Source organism: Macaca mulatta, chromosome 1 (assembly GCF_049350105.2).
Source record: "Macaca mulatta isolate MMU2019108-1 chromosome 1, T2T-MMU8v2.0, whole genome shotgun sequence".
Lineage (NCBI taxonomy): Eukaryota > Metazoa > Chordata > Mammalia > Primates > Cercopithecidae > Macaca > Macaca mulatta.
This window is the reverse complement of record NC_133406.1, coordinates 182,083,504-182,101,567: the sequence shown is the minus strand read 5'-3', so window position 1 is coordinate 182,101,567 and position 18,064 is coordinate 182,083,504. Positions and strand designations below refer to the sequence as shown.

Sequence of the window (18,064 nt, the reverse complement as noted above, 5' to 3'; positions counted from 1 at the left end):
CAGAAATACTGGATTATTTCTACAGCAACTTTAGCATCCAAAATATCTCAGCCCACATTAAATCAGTCATGTCAATTCCACCTCCTTCTTATCTCATTCTAGCCTTTCCTGGGCTCTGTGGTCTTATGGTGTTGATCACTACACACCTAATCTCCCTGCCTGATTTCACCACCAACCCCTCCCACTCCAGTTTGACCCCAAACTGCAGCTAAAGCACTATTTCTAAAATGCAAACCCCAGCAACAGAATCCTACCCCCACAATTTACATACAGTCCTACCCTGGTAAATACCATGTAATCATTTAAAAGATAACATGGTGATCTGTAAATCTTCGTAAGATTTAAAAGATAGCAATCTCTGGCAAAGGGATACACAAGTTTAAAAATAATAATAAATGCTACCTAAAAACTTCTGTATAGCAGAGGTGGCAAACTCAAACGTCTAAAGAAGCACCATACAACAGACCTTTCTGCAATGATAAAAATGTTCATGTCTGCACTGTCCAATAAGGTAGCCCCTACAGGTGGCTACTGGGCATTTGAAATGTGACTGGTGCACCTGAGGAATGAAATTTTTAACTAAGTTAAATGGCCATATGTGGCTAGTGTCTACTGTATCGCACAGCACAAGTTTGTAGGGTAGAGGCAAGTGAATATCAGTAAAGCGATATTGATGTGAATGCAGATTCGTGCCCATCTAAAGGAAGTGCAAACAGTATGATGGAATTTGAACTTGCTGTGGCCAAATGATTCAGAACTTTCAAGTAAAGCCAGAATTTCAGATTTTATGTGAAATTTATCAATTTTTAAATGTTGGCAATGAACTTAAAAAATTTTAATGACCTTAACCAAACATTCAGATTTTGTATTTTTGACCTCTGAACTGTATTACTATTCATTCTTTCTGAAAACGTTTAATGAGTGCCCACTAAGTGCTAGGCACCATTATGAATGCTAGAGATACTGCAGAGAACAAAATAGATTTAAAAATCCCTCCCTAGTTTGCAAAAATAGTAATGAGAATATATGCTAGTATATACAAAAATAAATCTGAAAAAAAGATACACCAAACTATTCACAATTATTTTGAATGGCAGGATGGTGGTTAAGAGGCATTATTAGTATTTTCACCTTATATATTTCTGTGCAGTTCAAATTTCTACAGAATGTATTATTACTTTTTTAAGGCTCCACTCAGGCAACTATTTCTGTAATTTCCATTGTTTTTCTTTGCTTTCCTTTTTGCGACAGGGTCTCACTTTGTCGTCGCCCAGGCTGGAGTGCAGTGGTGCCACCTTGGCTCACTGCAAACTCGCCTCTTGGGTTCAGGCAATTCTCGCGCCTCAGTCTCCTCAGGAGCTAGGATTACAAGCATACGCCACCACACCTGGCTAATTTTTGTATTTCTAGTAGAGACGGGGTTTTGCCAAGTTGCCCAGGCTGGTCTGGAACTCCTGGACTCAAGTGATCTGCTCACCTCAGTCTCTCAAGGTGTTGGGATTATAGGCCTGAGCCACCGCACCCTGCTAACCCAGTTAATTTTCCAAATTTTTTCGGTAGACACGGTGTGTCACTATGTTGCCCAGGCTGATTTTTAACTCCTGGGCTCAACTGATCGCACTGCATTGCGAAGTGCTGGGATTACAGTCATGAGCCACCAAGCCTGGACTTGCATTGGTTTTCCATGGCTTTTATAAACTCCTTCATATGGTGAACCAGGCCCTCCTACTACTTCTCCAGGCACCTTCCCCAACCCTCCTTCACCCATTCCTAAATTCCAACCTCCCTGATTTACTTACAGCCCCCAGAAAAGGAAAGCTCTCATCTCCATGTCTATGCACGTCTACTCACACTGCTTAGCTCTGCTCATGACAAGCAAACTCCTTCTCATTTCTCATGACTTGTGTAAAAATTTTAAAAAAGAATCCTACTGACACAGAAGGTATAAGCAAAAGCCCCAACACTACATGTATATAATTAAAACCATTATCATTTCTATCACTGACAAGCAAGTGTCATTTTGAATAGAAACAGTGCCTGATATTTTGTAATCCGCGGGTTATCCTGAAGAAAGGGTAAAGAATGAGGGAAGAAATCTATTCATGCATTTTCAACGAGCCAATCACTTGACTACGGAGCACATAAGAAAAAAAATCAGGGCTGACACATTCTCTTCAAAGAGCTGTGGCGGGTCAACAAACATAGCTGGCAGACTTCTAGGATTACAAAATTAATGATGTGAGAAAATTAAACAATTTGGATTGTTAGCCTCTAAGAACATTTCAGATCCTTAATTCTTTAAGTACCATCTCAGAATGAGCAAGTGCAGCACTCACTGGCACTCATTGCTGAAGCCTGGAAGACAGTTTTAACAACTCCTGCTGAAAATGACTATGTCTTCTCTAGTTTCTATGGAAACAGCTGTCAGATTGGCAAAAATAGGACACGTACTTTAAAATAATCATTCAAGCAAAGTACACACATGATGGAAGGCTTTAAAAAAGAATTGGACGGCAGCAGACTTGGTTCTTAAGCTTCCAAATGTCAGACTACACCCCTTCACCCCGGCTGAGAATGACGGAGATGAACCTAAATCCTTTTAGCGAGGGTTGCATGGCCTTGATCAACGCCTGAATGCCAAATAAGGGATTTTCATCTCCCTGGACTACAATTTCTTGTTGATGATTGCACGGCAATCAAACAATAAAACTGTTGCTCCACACACAGACGACATTTACACAGTATACAGTGAGTTCTGTAGAGGAGTTTACCAGGAAGTTGTTAAAACTCCCCGGAACTGCTTAGACGGGGAATGTTCTGGTCTGCCCTGCCGAGTTAGGCTGGAAAACGTGTTCAGTTTCTCCTGGAGAGTAAAGGGGTGAAAGAGACTGATGCCCGACGCGGCGGGAGGTGCCGGGTGAGGCGCCCGAGGCCACGCGGGTGAGAAACGCAGCTCTGAAAGCGGGGCCGCCAATGAGGGCAGGCTGAGGGGGAGGGCAGGCTGAGGGGGAGGGCAGGCTGAGGGGGAGGGCAGGCGGCCCCCGAAAGTACTGCCGCGGGGCAGACACACGCGGTCGCCGGCGTGCCCCGGGCCAGGCGAAGGGAAAACCAGGCTCTCCCAGGACAGATGCCCTCCGTCTCCCGCCCCCGCGCCCCGCGCCCCTCCCCTCCACGCAGCCTTGTCGCCCACCCACGCCTCCTCCTGTATCTCCTTCCCCACGGATCCCCACTCCTTGCCCTGGCGCCCCCGCAGGCGCTCTGCGCTCCGCCCCCTCCCCACTCCCGCATTCTGCCTCCTGCCCTGGGCACGAGCCTACTCGGAAAAGCTGGGGAAAGGCGTCACCGTGAGGACTGACTCAAGCAGAAGCGAAAGCTGTGACACCTCCGACCCGACCTATGCGCAGGCGCGCACCCGCACTTCCTGCCCGCCACACCGGCCTGGGCGCCCTTCGCTCCGCCCACACCGGGCAGTCAATACAGCCGCCCTGAGTCTTTCTCCCAGTGGCCCCGGGCCCCGCGCGGACTGCGGCGCTCTGGCGCCCCCGTGTGGCTTAAGGAGGGACATGGCTCTGGGCTGGGCTGCTTGCCTGGGGACAACTTTCTCCTGTCCTTGGTGAGTTGGGTCCTCTAAAGAATGATCCACCGAAGAATGTGTCCGTTGTAGTCTCTACGGCAGTACCGGCCAGAAGGGAAGAGACTCGAAGGCTGCCAAAAGACGAAGGCTTCCTGGTTCTGAAGCTGCATTCATAGAAATAGTCTTTGGAGTGTGGGAACAGTGCTTTCATACGATTTTTGGAGGGACGCATTTTAAGAATGATGAAATATAATCTTAAATGTCTGGAAGTTAAAGTAGCTGGCTCCAGAATTATGTGTATAGTATGTTTCATTCATTTCACCAAGACATATTTATTGAGCATCAACTACATTTTAAGTGCCAGGGATGTAGCAGTGAACAAGACAGACCTGTCCTTCGTGAAGTTTATATCACAGTGAGGAAAGAGGCTATTTAAAAAAAAAGTGTACAAATAAACAAGCAAAATATTGGATTGTGATGGATGAGTAGTGAGATCCCATATTAGTTTATTATGTTTATACTCTGTGCACAATGAAAACATCTCAAAGGACATAAACACTATGAACAATTCTAGGTATCTCTTTTGGAAATTTTGTAAGTTACTGTTTCTTTTATCTTATGTGTACTTTATTATTTGCCTTTTACTTTGAAAAGGATATCCTGGAAAACCCCTGACCACTGGATCCCTAAAAACCGAAGTAGGAGGTTCTTCAGTCTTCGTACGGTTTATCTCCCAACCTCTGAAGTGCATGTGTCTTACCAAAGTTTCCAACGTGCTAGCCACCTCTTGCTCATCCTGCCTGATTAGCATAATGTCATTGGTGAAATAGATGGATGTGATGTGCTCTGGAATTTCCAGGTGATCCAGCTCGTTTTGGACTGTGCAGAGCCATTATGTCATTCTCCTGGATCCACCTGATTTCCAAAGGGGCCAGACTGGCAATTTAAATAGAGATATGACAGGGATGACCAACCACCCTTGTATACTTCAGGTCTTTAATTATGGCATTAATCTCCACCATCATCTCACTATCCCCTCCGATGAAATATCGGTTTTGATTTGTTATCTTGACTTGGAAAGAAGGACAGCTTCAGAGGCTTCCCATTGGCTTTCTGCACCATGATAACTCAAGACCAAGGACCTTGAACTTCTTATCAATGTGGAGATTGCTCCAGCTGCCTAATATGTACTCCCAATTATGCACTCAGGAACTAAGGAAATGACTGCTGGATGGGTCCATGTATTTCTGGACCCACTGTAAGCTGGACATTATCCAGGACTCTGCTTATTACCTGATCCCCATAAGCCCCCACACTTAGAGAGGAGCCATGTGTGTTACACACTTTGGGTGTCTGGGTAACACCTGTGAAATGTCTGGGTATTCCTCTTTCCTCAACATATATTCAGTCAAGAAAATGGACATGGGACATAGACCAAAGAGTAATCATTAATTACAGTAAATATTTGTTTCAGTATTGCAGGATTCTTCTTTCTAGGGACCCAACAACCTCTTAAGTCAACAGATTCCGTGGTCTCAGTGTGAAGGTAGGCTCAGGTCTGAGACTTGAGCAATAAGCAGTGCTTTTTATTAAACAACTGCTCCCTGCGTAGGGTAAATAGCTTCTTGTCTTACTCCAGTTGTAGATGTTAAGCAACACTATTGTTGGCTGCCCATCTATTTTTCCCCTAGGGAGACCTTATGCTATTAAAGCCCTCCACTACCTCCTGTGGATCAAGCCCTCTTGGTTGCACCTCTGCCCTTGCCAGGTGTTGCAGTAATCTCATCCTCTGGGGTCCTCATGGTTAAAGCCACCACCTGGCTTCTACTACTTCAGGATCCTGTTATCCCAGTGGATATTATCAAGCCCAGCCTTGTGATCGCCTCTCCTACCGTCATCCCTTCCCTTCAGAGGAGAGCCTCTCTGAACTTCTTAGTGATTCTAGTGCCCCTCACGCCAGTGCATTCCCCATGGCCATAGTAGATGATGCGTCCTCTGGGCCTCCCATGAAGCATTCCCCTCTGTCTGCCTTTGGGCTCTACACAAAAAAAAAAAATTCATTCAGGCAAGTCCACTTCCCTCAGCTCCTCTGTCCTTCCTCTACCATTTCCAAGGGCAATTCGGGCATTCCTGCTTTACTCTGCATGGACCATGGCTTTCTCTCAGCTTCTAATAGTCACCTAGCAGTGAGTTTACCCCATCTTCTACAGTCCCAAGTGCCGAGAAAGTGCCCCCAAGACAATTAATTTGTATTTAGCCAGGCTTGTTGTGAAACAGGAATTAAAAGAAATTAAAGAATGTGTAAGCAGAAACTCAGTTCTATGTAAGAAAACCCAGTTCACCCTGAGAAAGAGAAAGAGCTGGAGTCCTGTAAAAATTAACTGCCTGTTTTTCCGTGGCTAGTGAGCCTTATCTCTCCCTTTCCCAGGCATTGTGAAGACCCTGTTTCTCTAGCTGTGCAGCTGCAAGGTCACTAGACAGATAAACTCAAGCCATAAAACATGTTTTTACTTGAAAAGTTAGAAATGATGTAATGCATGTCTCAATTAATTAAATAACTGTCTTTGTTTCTCGCTTCTGTAACATGCTTCTCCCCACACAGATCTCCCCCAGCCCCATGAAATGTTTAAAAGGTAACTTGACTCTTTGTTCAGGGCTCAGTCCTTTGGATGTTAATCCAACTGGGCCAGTGCACCTAAATAATAAATCCTCCTCAACCCCTCGGTCTCTCTGATTCCTTATCAATCCCACCACAGTTCCTGCCCACTTTGATCAAGCACTTTCAGAAATCCAATTCCAGGGGTCCTCTCCTGGCTCCTGCTGGTACATGCTAAGTAGTTCTTTTTTTTTTTTTTTTTTCTTTTTTTTTTTTGAGACAGAGTCTCGCTCTGTCGCCCAGCCCAGGCTGGAGTGCAGTGGCGCGATCTCGGCTCACTGCAAGCTCCGCCTCCCGGGTTCACGCCATTCTCCTGCCTCAGCCTCCCGAGTAGCTGGGACTACAGGCGCCCACAACCGCGCCCGGCTAATTTTTTGTATTTTTAGTAGAGACGGGGTTTCACCGTGGTCTCGATCTCCTGACCTTGTGATCCGCCCGCCTCGGCCTCCCAAAGTGCTGGGATTACAGGCGTGAGCCACCGCGCCCAGCCCATGCTAAGTAGTTCTTTTGGCTCCTACATTATGCGATCTTCCTCCTCCCACCTTACCAGGCCCAACACATCCCCAGCTGGGTGATGCTGGAATTTAACCTGAGTTATCACCCTGGCAGATATCTAAGAGGAGATGGGGCAGCTCCTGAGTGGGCACCTGTTTATTCCTTGTGCTAGAGGCTTCAACACTGGCTTCCCACATGAGGGAAGTGTTAGCTTTGACTAGGGAAGGGTCAGCCACCTCTGCAAGCTGTCAGGGTCTGCAGAGTCAGTATCCTTAGGGATTCTATCAGGATGTCCCATTTTGTGCTTCAAGGTTCCAGATTTTCCCAACCAGGGCCCAGACCTGCCTTGGCTAAGCATTTAAACATCTCTGGGGCTCTGCAACTCTTATCATGAAAATCTCTTTTGTTTCTCTGCTGTCCACACTCCTCCACTGCAGGAGATAAGAGCCTGTCTGTTACCTACCAAGGAGACGTCTGACTCCCACTCAGCCTTAACTGTTTACTAATGACCCTCTCTTTCTCATTTTCTCATGCAGGCCATCAACACAACGTAGCAATAACAAGCTCACTGCACTGTTCTTTCAGACATTGCTCCCTCCATCTTTCAAGTGCCTTAACTATCCCACGTAAATGGCATTGCCCTCCACTGGGTCAGTTTCCCAAGTCACCATCACTGAAATCCACATGTGGGCCACTATCTTGTGCCAGACACTATCCACGACCCCACAGTCCACGCAAGATGGAGTTCTTGTAGCCAGTTGGGCAGTTAGTGAGCCACTCTCAAAGCCAATCTTACCATCTTCTCAGATCACCCCACTTCCAGTCCACGTGTATCAACGGGCCCTCTAAAGCAGATGCCAAGGTGGAATCAGATGTGCAAGACTTATTTACTGGGTGGAAAATCCTGGGAAGGATAATGGAGCAGGAGCAGGAATAGACATGAAGGGCCCTCAGATCATGACACTGGTTAAAGGAGAAAGGGAAAGAAGAAAGATTGGATAAGAAGCACCTCAGGTTGTAGCACAGTTCCAAGAAGGTTTTGAAAATGAGGAGTCCTTGGGCCAAAATTGCCTGCTAGAGGAGTTCCATGTTTCACAGAGATGGGCATCCACTAGTGTTCACACCGTGCGTGATCATTGGCTAAGAGCAATATAGGGGGAGCTTGCGCTTGTTACAAATGGAGTTGGGGAGCCAGAAGGTCAGGGGCAGGGCCTGGCAGTCAACCATGCTCCCCAGAGCAGATCTGAGCAGCACATTTTCACAATCACAGCTGCTGGAGGATTTAGAGTTTGAATAAGTCTTCTGATCTGACTGTATGTCTTCTTTGTGCTGCCCTTTAAGCAATTTTTTAATCAACGTGCTACGGACTGAATGTTTGTATCCCTCTGAAATTCTTATGTTGACCTCTAAATTCCCAGTGTTACAGTATTTGGAAATGGAGGCCTTTAGGAGGTAATTAGGTCATGGGGGTGGAGCTCTCGTGAGTGAGATTAGAGTCTATAAGGAGATAAAGAGATTGGAGAGCTCCCTCTCTGCCACGTGAGGATATAACAAGACAGCTGTCCGTACACCGGGAAGAGGGTCCTCACCAAATCCAACCACGCTGGCATCTTCATTTCAGACTTCCAGCCTCCCAAACTGTAAGAAAAAATAGTTTGTTGCTGAAGCCAGTCAGTCTATAGTACTTTGTTGTAGCAACCTGAACTGACTGTGACACATGATCAGATTCCATTCTCAGAACCAACCTTCCAACCAAGCAATATTGATTTGCTATGCTTTAAAGTTTTGCTTTTGTCAAATTTCCCAAGCTATTTATCCCATCTGAATTGAGATGAATAATTGAGATGGATAATTGACATGAATAATTTCCTTTGGATATGCCCTTGGGAAAAGGGCTTCATTTTAAGCACAGCTTAATGAGGTGTGAGAAGCTTTTGAAGGTGTTCTTTACTGAGCATTCATGGTAAGAGGGTTGCTTGAAGGGTTACACTGAAGACTGTGTCCTGTGACAGCATCACTGAAGTTCGACTTTGGATAGAACACTGAAAGCAGGTGCTGTGCTGCACCAGCAGATCGCCATTCACTGAGGTTCTCATTCTGGCAGCTGCCTGCCTCCCTAGAGATTTCCCTTGGCTGGAGACACCTGCTTCATCCAAGGATCGGCCCTCTGCCCAGCGACAGCACTTACCCCACAAACTGTGGGAGGACACAGTCCTGACTCCTATGCTTCGATTGAGGATAACACTGCAAGGCCATCCAAGCTGCAGAGACCTCCATGGGACTGGAAGCTCCACTTCTCCCTCTACCCAGTCCTCTTTCCCTTACTCCCTTTAAGTGTTGTTCATTGGCCGGGCACAGTGGCTCACACCTGTAATCCCAGCAACTTGGGACGCCGAGGCAGGCAGATCTCTTGAGGTCAGGAGTTCGAGATCAGCCTGGCCAACATGGTGAAGCCCCCTTCTCTACTAAAAATACACACACATACACACACACGCACACACACACACACACACACACGCACAATTAGATGGACATGGTGGCTCGTGCCTATAGTCCCAGCTACTCAGGAAGCTGAAGCAGAAGAATTGCTTGAAGCTGAGAGGCTAAGGTTGCAGTGAGCCGAGATCACACCACTGCACTCCAGCCGAGATCACACCACTGCACTCCAGCCTGGGTGACAGAGCAAGACTCTGTCTCTAAATAAATAAATAAATAAGTATTGTTCCTGAGATCTCTCCCCTATAAGCCTGCACACAAAGATTTATCTCAGAATCTGTTTCCAGGGAACCCAGCCTAAAACAATTCAGTCTTCTCCAGTGGAAAACTATATTAAATGCCGTGGCACAGAAAGACATTCATTCACACCTCCTATAGAAAGTGCTGGATGCTGAATACTGAGTTAAAGAAGAGAATGACTCTGAAGAATTATGAGGCATAGCTTGTCTTATAACAGGTTTAGACAGAAGTTCAACAGACAACAATCAGGCCTCTGATGATCTAGATTCAGGATGAGAACCTGGTGAAATAGCCACAGGATTTGATGAGGGTCACGTACTTGGAAGGCTGCAATTTATGGGTGGCACCTTGACTGAAGTGGCCTTTCATTTTTCTTGAATATGTGCCAGGCATGACTGTCCAAAAGGGTTGAAATGACCGATTGTGAATTTGAAATCACTCCAACACAGAGAATTTCAGCATCTTCATTGAAACGTTCTACTCCAACGAAAATCAGCTCAGCGCTTTCTTCAACTGCACTTCTTTTTCTTTCTTGTCATCCCAGCCCTTCTTCCCACGTAACATGAATAAATCTGCCATTTTAAAGTTAATTTTTGCTTGAAGAGAATGGTCACACCAAGTTCCAGTGTGTTATTTTTACAAATTATCATCTAAATTATTAATGCTCTAGTATCCTGACTGGTCTCCCTGTCTCCAGCCTCGTCCCTCTTGTCTATGCTGCAGGCACCAGGACCCAGCTCCTGAAATTGGGTGTGGGACAATTCAGTATGGCTCAGTAAGCTCCACGCAGGGCCATGGGGGAAGGTCTCACCGTGGACATGCCCTTGCTCACTCCCCAGAGATCAATTATTCAAAGATGTGAGGTGAGCACTTTCCTTAGTGTCAGTGCAAACTATTATTTCTTTATTGCACAAGTGAAATTCTAATACCATAGAAAAGCAAAACAAAAAAGAGAAAAATCATCCTTTATCTCACTATCCCAAAATAACCACTGTTGACATTTGGATACGTAACCCACTTGAAAAGCAAGATTTAAATTACTTTAAATATTTAAAACATTGATGAGATCAAAGCTTCCTTGTTGTTTTGATGTGCATTCCTTTGATTCATAATAATGTAAATGCTTTTTCATGCTTATATGCTGTTTGGATTTCTTCTTTAGCAAATGCCTGTTCATGCCCTTAACCCATTTTTCTGTAATATATTCATTTGTATTTTATAAACTTAAATTTTTTTTTATACATTTAAGAATTGTCTGTCATTTATGTAGCAAACATTTTCCCCATTTGAAGTTTGTCTTTCAACTTTGTTGATTCAGGGGAAAAATATACGTAATTGCTAAAATTTTGATACAGTCAAAGATATCCATCTTTTCATTATGGCTTCTGCCTTCAAGATCATATCTACTGTCTGTCTCAAAATTAAGATTAAATATTTATCATTATTTTCTTCTAGTACTTTAATGACTTTGTTCTTTCTTAAATCTTTTAAAATATTTAATCTACCAGGAATTTATTTCAGCATAAAATAGGAGGAAAAAAAATAACCTAAAATATTTTTGGAATAATTAGGCCAGTGGAGCTTTTACAAAGGATGCATGCATGTGCTCCTCCATGGATAGGACCACCAAAGTAACTGCTGTCCCAACCATTAATTTAATGTGTCTTGACTGACTTAAAGCATCACTGTTACAATATGCTAAATTCCTGTAAATATCTACATATGTTTCTGCAGTTTCCCTTTTTTTCCCTTGGTCTGACTGTTCTGGAGCTAGTGCATGATTCTTTCTATTTATTGTAACTTTGTAGTATACATTTTATTTTCGAATATTGTCTGGCTCTTACACATTTGACCTTCAAGATGAATTTTTGAACAATTTTTTTCGGCTCCCTTCCTAAAAAAGAAAAGGAATTGGGATTATTAATTCTGTTATTGTTGTTGTTTTTAATCTTGGATTAATTTGTGTGAGATGTATATCTTTGCAATGTTAACTATCAATCAAGGAAATATGTGCATCTCCATTTATCCAGGTCTTCTTTTATGTCTCTCCATAAAGTCTTACAGTTTTCTTATATGGGTCAAAGCAGTACATTTTTAAATGGAACTATAAACTTTACTTCTTAGGATTACGGAATCTCAGAGCTGGAAAGGACTTAAAAATCACCCTACCGGCTGGGCGTGGTGGCTCACGCCTGTAATCCCAGCACTTTGGGAGGCTGAGGCGGGTGGATCACGAGGTCAGGAGATTGAGACCATCCTGGCTAGCACGGTGAAACCCTGTCTCTACTAAAAACACAAAAAATTTAGCCAGGCATGGTGGCGGGTGCCTGTAGTCCCAGCTACTTGGGAGGCTAAAGCAGGAGAATGGCGTGAACCCGGGAGGCGGAGCTTGCAGTGAGCGGAGATCGCGCCACTGCACTCCAGTCTGGGCGACAGAGCGAGACTCCGTCTCAAACAAACAAACAAACAAACAAACAAAAATCACCTCACCCCATCTGCTGCTGAGTCCTCATCTCAGCCAAAGATATGCAGCACATTTTTAGTGCCTTTTTTTTTTTTAACATAATGATATCACACTATGAATATTTTCTGTAACTTCCAGGTTATCACTTGCACAACATGCCTTGGAGAAATGTCTTTATCAATACTTGCAGATCAATTTAATCCATTTTAAGCACCACAAGATGTCCTCTGGAAAAGATTTTGCATCATTTATTACTGTTGATGGACATTTAAACCATTTCTATTGTTCTGCTCTCACAAACAACTCAGCTCACAACCTTGAGCTCTAACTAAAGTAAGTCTCCAAATTCCTACAGCACACACCACTGGGGCCACAGTTCCCCTCCTCATATATCACTATCAGGTGATGCAATGCCTGTTCAAAGAAAGGCATTCCTTTACCTTTCCATGGAGTCTCAATTCTGTTCAACAAACATCTATTGAGCATGAATTATTTAGTAAGTACTGGGCTTTTTGTTTTAAATCACTAAGATTTATTTTTTAGGGAAATTTTAGGATCACAGCAAAATTGAGCAGAAAGAGGGTGTTCATCTACTCCCTGTCCCTACGTGGGCACAGCCTCCCCCACCACCAAAAGAGGTACATTTGTTAAAATTAACACGCCATTATCACCCTAAGTCCATAGTTTATATTATAGGCATTTTGAACTCACTAATTTTGATACAATAAACAAATCTGTAAGTTCAATAATACTATGGAGGCTATACTATATGCCAGATACTCTACAGAACCTGGTGCTCCAGGGAAAATAGGCAATCCCCTACTCCTCCTCTCAACCTAAACAATTCCCAAAATAAAACATGGGTCATCACATCATGGTATCTATTTATAAGCACAGGTAACTCTTCATCTATCAGATCACTAGACCAGGTAGCAGATTTCCAAATAATTTGGATAACCTCTGGAATTTGCCCACGCTTAAATTTCCGTGTTCTTGTACATGCTACTCTTTCTGTGTGTCTCCCAAGGAGACCTCCCTATTAGACAGCATCCCACACAAAAAGAGAAGCATGTATAAGACATGGATACAAATGTGACAAGCACAAAGATTCCAATACAAGTAACTTATTTGGGAGGTGATCCTAGGAAGCACCCATTGGTAAGTAGAGAAGTGAGACATGGAAGGAAAGGAAGCTAATAAAGAATACATTAACAAACTAGTTACAAAAGGGGCCAATGAAGTGTCATCCCTCTGAGGAATGCTAGAAGAACGTGTAAAACAGGCCACAGAGTTTTACCAAGTGAGGATGAGGAAGCTGGGCTATTTACCCACCATTCCTATCAGTAGCATTTGTTGAGGGCCATCCTAGTAATAATTAATTCTGTGACACCTCTGGCCTCCTGCATGTGCACACAGAGTGGGCTCCTACAGGCCAGAGAAAGACTCAAGCAAGGAGCTTCAGGTTCTGGCAGTGGCAAATTGAACCAGTATGTGCAGAAATATAGGCCAGGCACCAACATAAAGGGAAATGTGAGTGGACACCGGTGGCATCTGCTACAAATGCCTTTTTCTATCAACACCTGGCTAATTAAACACAGGGCAAAATCGTCCACTCTGGCAAGTCTTGCATGTATCTGCACCAGGCCTGGGGAGCTATCCTACTTCTGTATACCTGGGGCACTTTGTGCTTATGTCACTCCTACTAAAAGGTTGTAAGTGGTTGCACTGAGTCCAGGTTGGCCTGACTCCACATCCCAAGCTGAAACCACTAAACCAATATAAGTGAGCCCCCTTAGCCCATAGATGCATTACTCTAATCTCTGCCTCCATCTTCACATTGCCCTATTCTCTGTGTTTCTTACTGTCTCTCTTCCTCTTGTAAAGACGGTAGTCATTGGATTTTGGCCCACAAGATCATTAACTTAATTAACATCTGCAAAGACTCTATTTCCAAATAAGATCACCATTTTATTATTATTATTATTATTATTATTATTGAGAGGACGTCTCTCTTTGTCTCTCAGGCTGGAATGCAGTGGCACAATCTCGGCCCACTGCAGCCTCGGCCTCCCGGGGTCAAGCGATTCTTCTGCCTCTGCCTCCCAACAAGTAAGATCACCATTCTGATTTTCCAGATGCACATAAATTTTGGGACTCTCTTCAAACCACTACATGGACAAAACAGACCGATTAGACTAATATCATATTTGATCATTGAAGGAGATAAAAATTCTGCTGTGTGACTCTTAAATTAGGCGAATACAAGACTAGTACTACTGATGTGCATTTTGGCCATGATGAGGAAAAAGCTGGCCTAGAAAATAAAATGAAGCCAAGAGCAGATGAAGATATTAAGAAACAGACAATCAGAATAAGCTTATATCTATTAAGGAAACTGATCCAATAATTAATAATCTTCCATAATGGAAAACCCCAGGCCCAGGTGAATTTAATGGTGAATTCTACCAAACATTTAAGAAAGAAATTATACTAATTCTCTACAATCTACTTCAGAAGATAGAAACAAAGGAATACTTCCAAACTCATTCTATAAAGCCAGCATTACCTTAATACCAAAACCAGACAAAGACATACGAAAATAAAAGATATGAATGCAAAATTCCTCAATAAAATGCCACCATATTTAATACAACAATGTATAAAAGGAACCTTATAGCACAATCAAATAGGAATTATTCTAGATATTAATGGGTCAACACTTAAAAATCAATTAATGTAATTTATCACATCAGCAGGCTAAAGAAGGAAAGTCACATGATCATATTAATACATGCAGAAAAAGCATTTGACAAAATCCTATATCTATTCATAAAAACAAAAACCTCTCAGTAAACTAGGAGCAGAGGGAAACTTCCTAAACTTGATAAAGAATCTCTACAAAAAGCCTACAGCTAACATCATACTTAATGGTGAAAAACTAGATGCTTTCCCGCTAAAATCAGGAACAAGACAAGGATGTCCCCTCTCACCACTGCTTTTCAACATTGTACTCGAAGTCAAAACTAATGCAATACAATGAGAACAAGAAATGTAAGATATATAGATTGGGAAGGAAGAAATAAAACTGTCTTTGTTGTGGATGACATGTTCATCTAAAGACAGAATCCAAAAGAATTAACCAATAAAAGGAAAACAAAAAAACAACCCTCCCAAAACTAATAAGAAATTAAAGCAAGGTTGCAGGATACAAGATTAATATGCAAGTCAACTACTTTCGTACATGCCAGCAATAAACAAGTGAAATTTGAAATTAAAAACACAATGCCATTTACATTAGCACCACTCAAAGTGAAATACTTACGTATAAATTTTTCTTTTTAACTATAAGATTTATATGAGAAAAAGTACACAATTTTAATGAAAGAAATCAAGGAGAACTAAGTAAGAGATATTCCGTATTCATGGATGGGAAGACTTAATATTGTCAGTCAGTTCTTCCCAACTTGACCTACAGATTCAATGTAATTTCAATGAAACTCTCATCAAGTTATTTTATAGATATTGCCAAACTGATTCCAAAGGCAAAATGCCAGAGTGGCCAAGACAATATTAAAAGTGAACAAAATTAGAGAACTGACTGACACTACCAGACTTCCAGACTTACTATGAATCTATAGTAATCAAGACAGTCGTGTATTGGCAAAAGAATAGACAAATAGACCAAAGGAAAAGAAAAGGGAGTCCAGAATTAGACCCACATAAATATAGTCAACTGATCTTTGACAAAGAAGCAAAGGTAATACAAGGGAGAAAAGATAGTCTTTTCAAAAAATGCTGCTGGAACAACTAGATATCCACATACTGAAACAACTAGATATCCACATTTAAAAAAAAAAAAAAAAGGGATAGCATTAGGAGATATACCTAATGTAAATGACGAGTTAATGAGTGCAGCACACCAACATGGCACATGTATACATACGTAACAAACCTGTACATTGTGCACATGTACCCTAGAACTTAAAGTAAAATTTTTAAAAAAAATGAATCTAGACACAGACCTTACACTCTTCACAAAAAATAACTAAAAATGGATTACAGATGTGAATGTAAAATGCAAAACCATAAAACTCCATTTTGCATTGTAAAATGCAAAAGTATAAAAATAGATTTTCTCACTGTGTTGCTCCAGCCTGGGAGAAAGTCTAGATGATCTTGCATTTGGCAATGATTTTTTTTTTTTTTTTAGACAGAGTCTCACTCTGTCACCCAGGCTGGAGTGCAGTGGCACGATCTCAGCTCACTGCAAACTCTGCCTCTCGGGTTCACACCATTCTCCCGCCTCAGCCTCCAGAGTAACTGGGACTACAGGCACCTGCCACCATGCCCGGCTAATTTTTTGTATTTTTAGTAGAGACAGTGTTTCACCGTGTTAGCTAGGATGGTCTCGATCTGCTGACCTCATGATCCACCTGCCTCAGCCTCCCTAAGTGCTGGGATTATAAGCATGAGCCACTGCGCCTGGTCGGCAATGACTTTTTAAGTGCAACACCAAAGGTATGATCCATGTAAAAAACAATTAATAAAATGGACTTTATTGAAATTAAAATTTTCTGCCCTGAAAAAGATACTGTCAGGAGAGTTAAAAGAAAAGTGACAGACCGGGGAAAGTATTTGCAAAAGACATACCTATTTTTAAAATGTCATTCAAAATATACAAAGAATTCTTAAAACTCAACAATATAAACACACAAAAAAATATGATTAAAAATGGGTCAAAGACCTTAAAAAATATTTCACCAAAGAAGAAATACAGATGATAAATAAGCCTATAAAAAGATGCCCTACATCATATATCACCAGGAAAATGCAAATTAAAACAACAACGAGATACCACTACACACCTATTAGAATGGCCAAAATGCAGCACACTGATAACATCAAATGCTGGTGAGGCTGTGAAACAACTGGAATTCTCATTCACTGCTGGTAAGAATGTAAAAATAGTACAGCCACTTTGAAAGAACAGCTTCTTACCAAACTAAACATACTACTTTTATCAATGATCCAGCAATTGCACTCCCTGATAGTTACCCAAAGAAGTTGAAAACTTATGCCCACACAAAAACCTACACACAGGTGTTTATAGCAGTTTTATTCATAATGCCAAAATTTGGAAGCAATAAAGATGTCCTTCAGTAGGTAAGTGGATAAAAAAAGCTGCACTACATCAAGACAATGGAATATTATGCAGCAATAAAAAGAAATAAGCTATTAAGCCATGAAAGGACATGAAAGGCTGGCTGTGGTGGCACATGCCTGTAGTCCCAGCTGCTTCAGAGGCTGAGGTGGGAGGATGACTTGAGCCCATGAGTTCAAGTCCAGCCTGGGCAACATAATGAGACCTCATCACTAAATAAAATAATAAAGAAATAAAGTTTTGAAAGAAAAAGGCATGGGAGAAACATAAATGCATATTACTAAAATCAAGGAGCCAATCTGAAAAGGTGACGTACTGTATAATTCCAACTATATAACATTCCAGAAAAGGCAAAATTATAGAGACAATAAAAAGATCAATTGTTGCCACAAGTTAGGGGAAAGTGAGGAATGAATAGGCAGAGCCCAGAGGAATTATTTTAGGGCTGGGAAACCACTCTGTATGATACTGCACTGGTAGATAATGTCATACATTTGTCCAAACCCATTAAATGTACACCACCAAGATTGAGCCCTAATGTAAACTATGTACTCTAGATGATAATAATGTGTCATTTTAGGTTTATCAATTGTAAAAAGTCTACCACTCTGGTGAAGGCTGTTGATAACGGGGGAGGCTATGTGTGGAGGAGCAGGGGATATATGGGAAATCTCTGCACCTTTTGCGAAACTTTTTTATGAACCTATAACTGCTCTAAAATATAGTTTATTGTGATGGTTAATTTTATGGTTAATATGATGGTTGATTTGACTGGGCTAAGGGATGTCCAGATAGTTGGTAAAACATTGTTTCTGGGTGTGCCTCTGGGGTGTGTCTGGAAGAGATTAGCATTTGAATTGGTAGACAGTAAAGAAATAATCCTCACCAGTGTGGGTGAGCCTTATTCAGTCTGTCGAGGGACCCAATAAACAAGAAAGTGGAAGAAGGATGAATTCACTCTTCCTATTTCAGCTGTGA

The 18,064-nt window shown here is 42.2% G+C and overlaps 1 protein-coding gene and 1 long non-coding RNA gene across 12 annotated transcripts in view; one reads left to right on the top strand and one right to left on the bottom strand.

Moving 5' to 3' along the window:
• Positions 1-3,408, bottom strand: part of OMA1 (OMA1 zinc metallopeptidase) — a 163,814-nt gene extending 160,406 nt beyond the window's left edge. For 4 of the 11 annotated variants that reach the window (XR_013401597.1, XM_077955509.1, XM_015140679.3 and 1 more), the window contains exon 1: positions 3,318-3,380. The gene's annotated coding sequence lies outside the window, so the exon portion shown is untranslated. Of the gene's footprint in view, positions 1-2,771; positions 2,864-3,317 lie in introns of all 11 variants that reach the window. The other 7 variants (XM_077955518.1, XM_028833258.2, XM_028833275.2 and 4 more) reach the window with 3 other exon arrangements.
• Positions 2,794-6,297, top strand: LOC144333163 (uncharacterized). Its single transcript, XR_013401598.1, has 2 exons — positions 2,794-2,940; positions 4,229-6,297. It is a non-coding gene; the product is annotated as an uncharacterized LOC144333163 (long non-coding RNA).
• Positions 6,298-18,064: the final 11,767 nt, after the last annotated feature.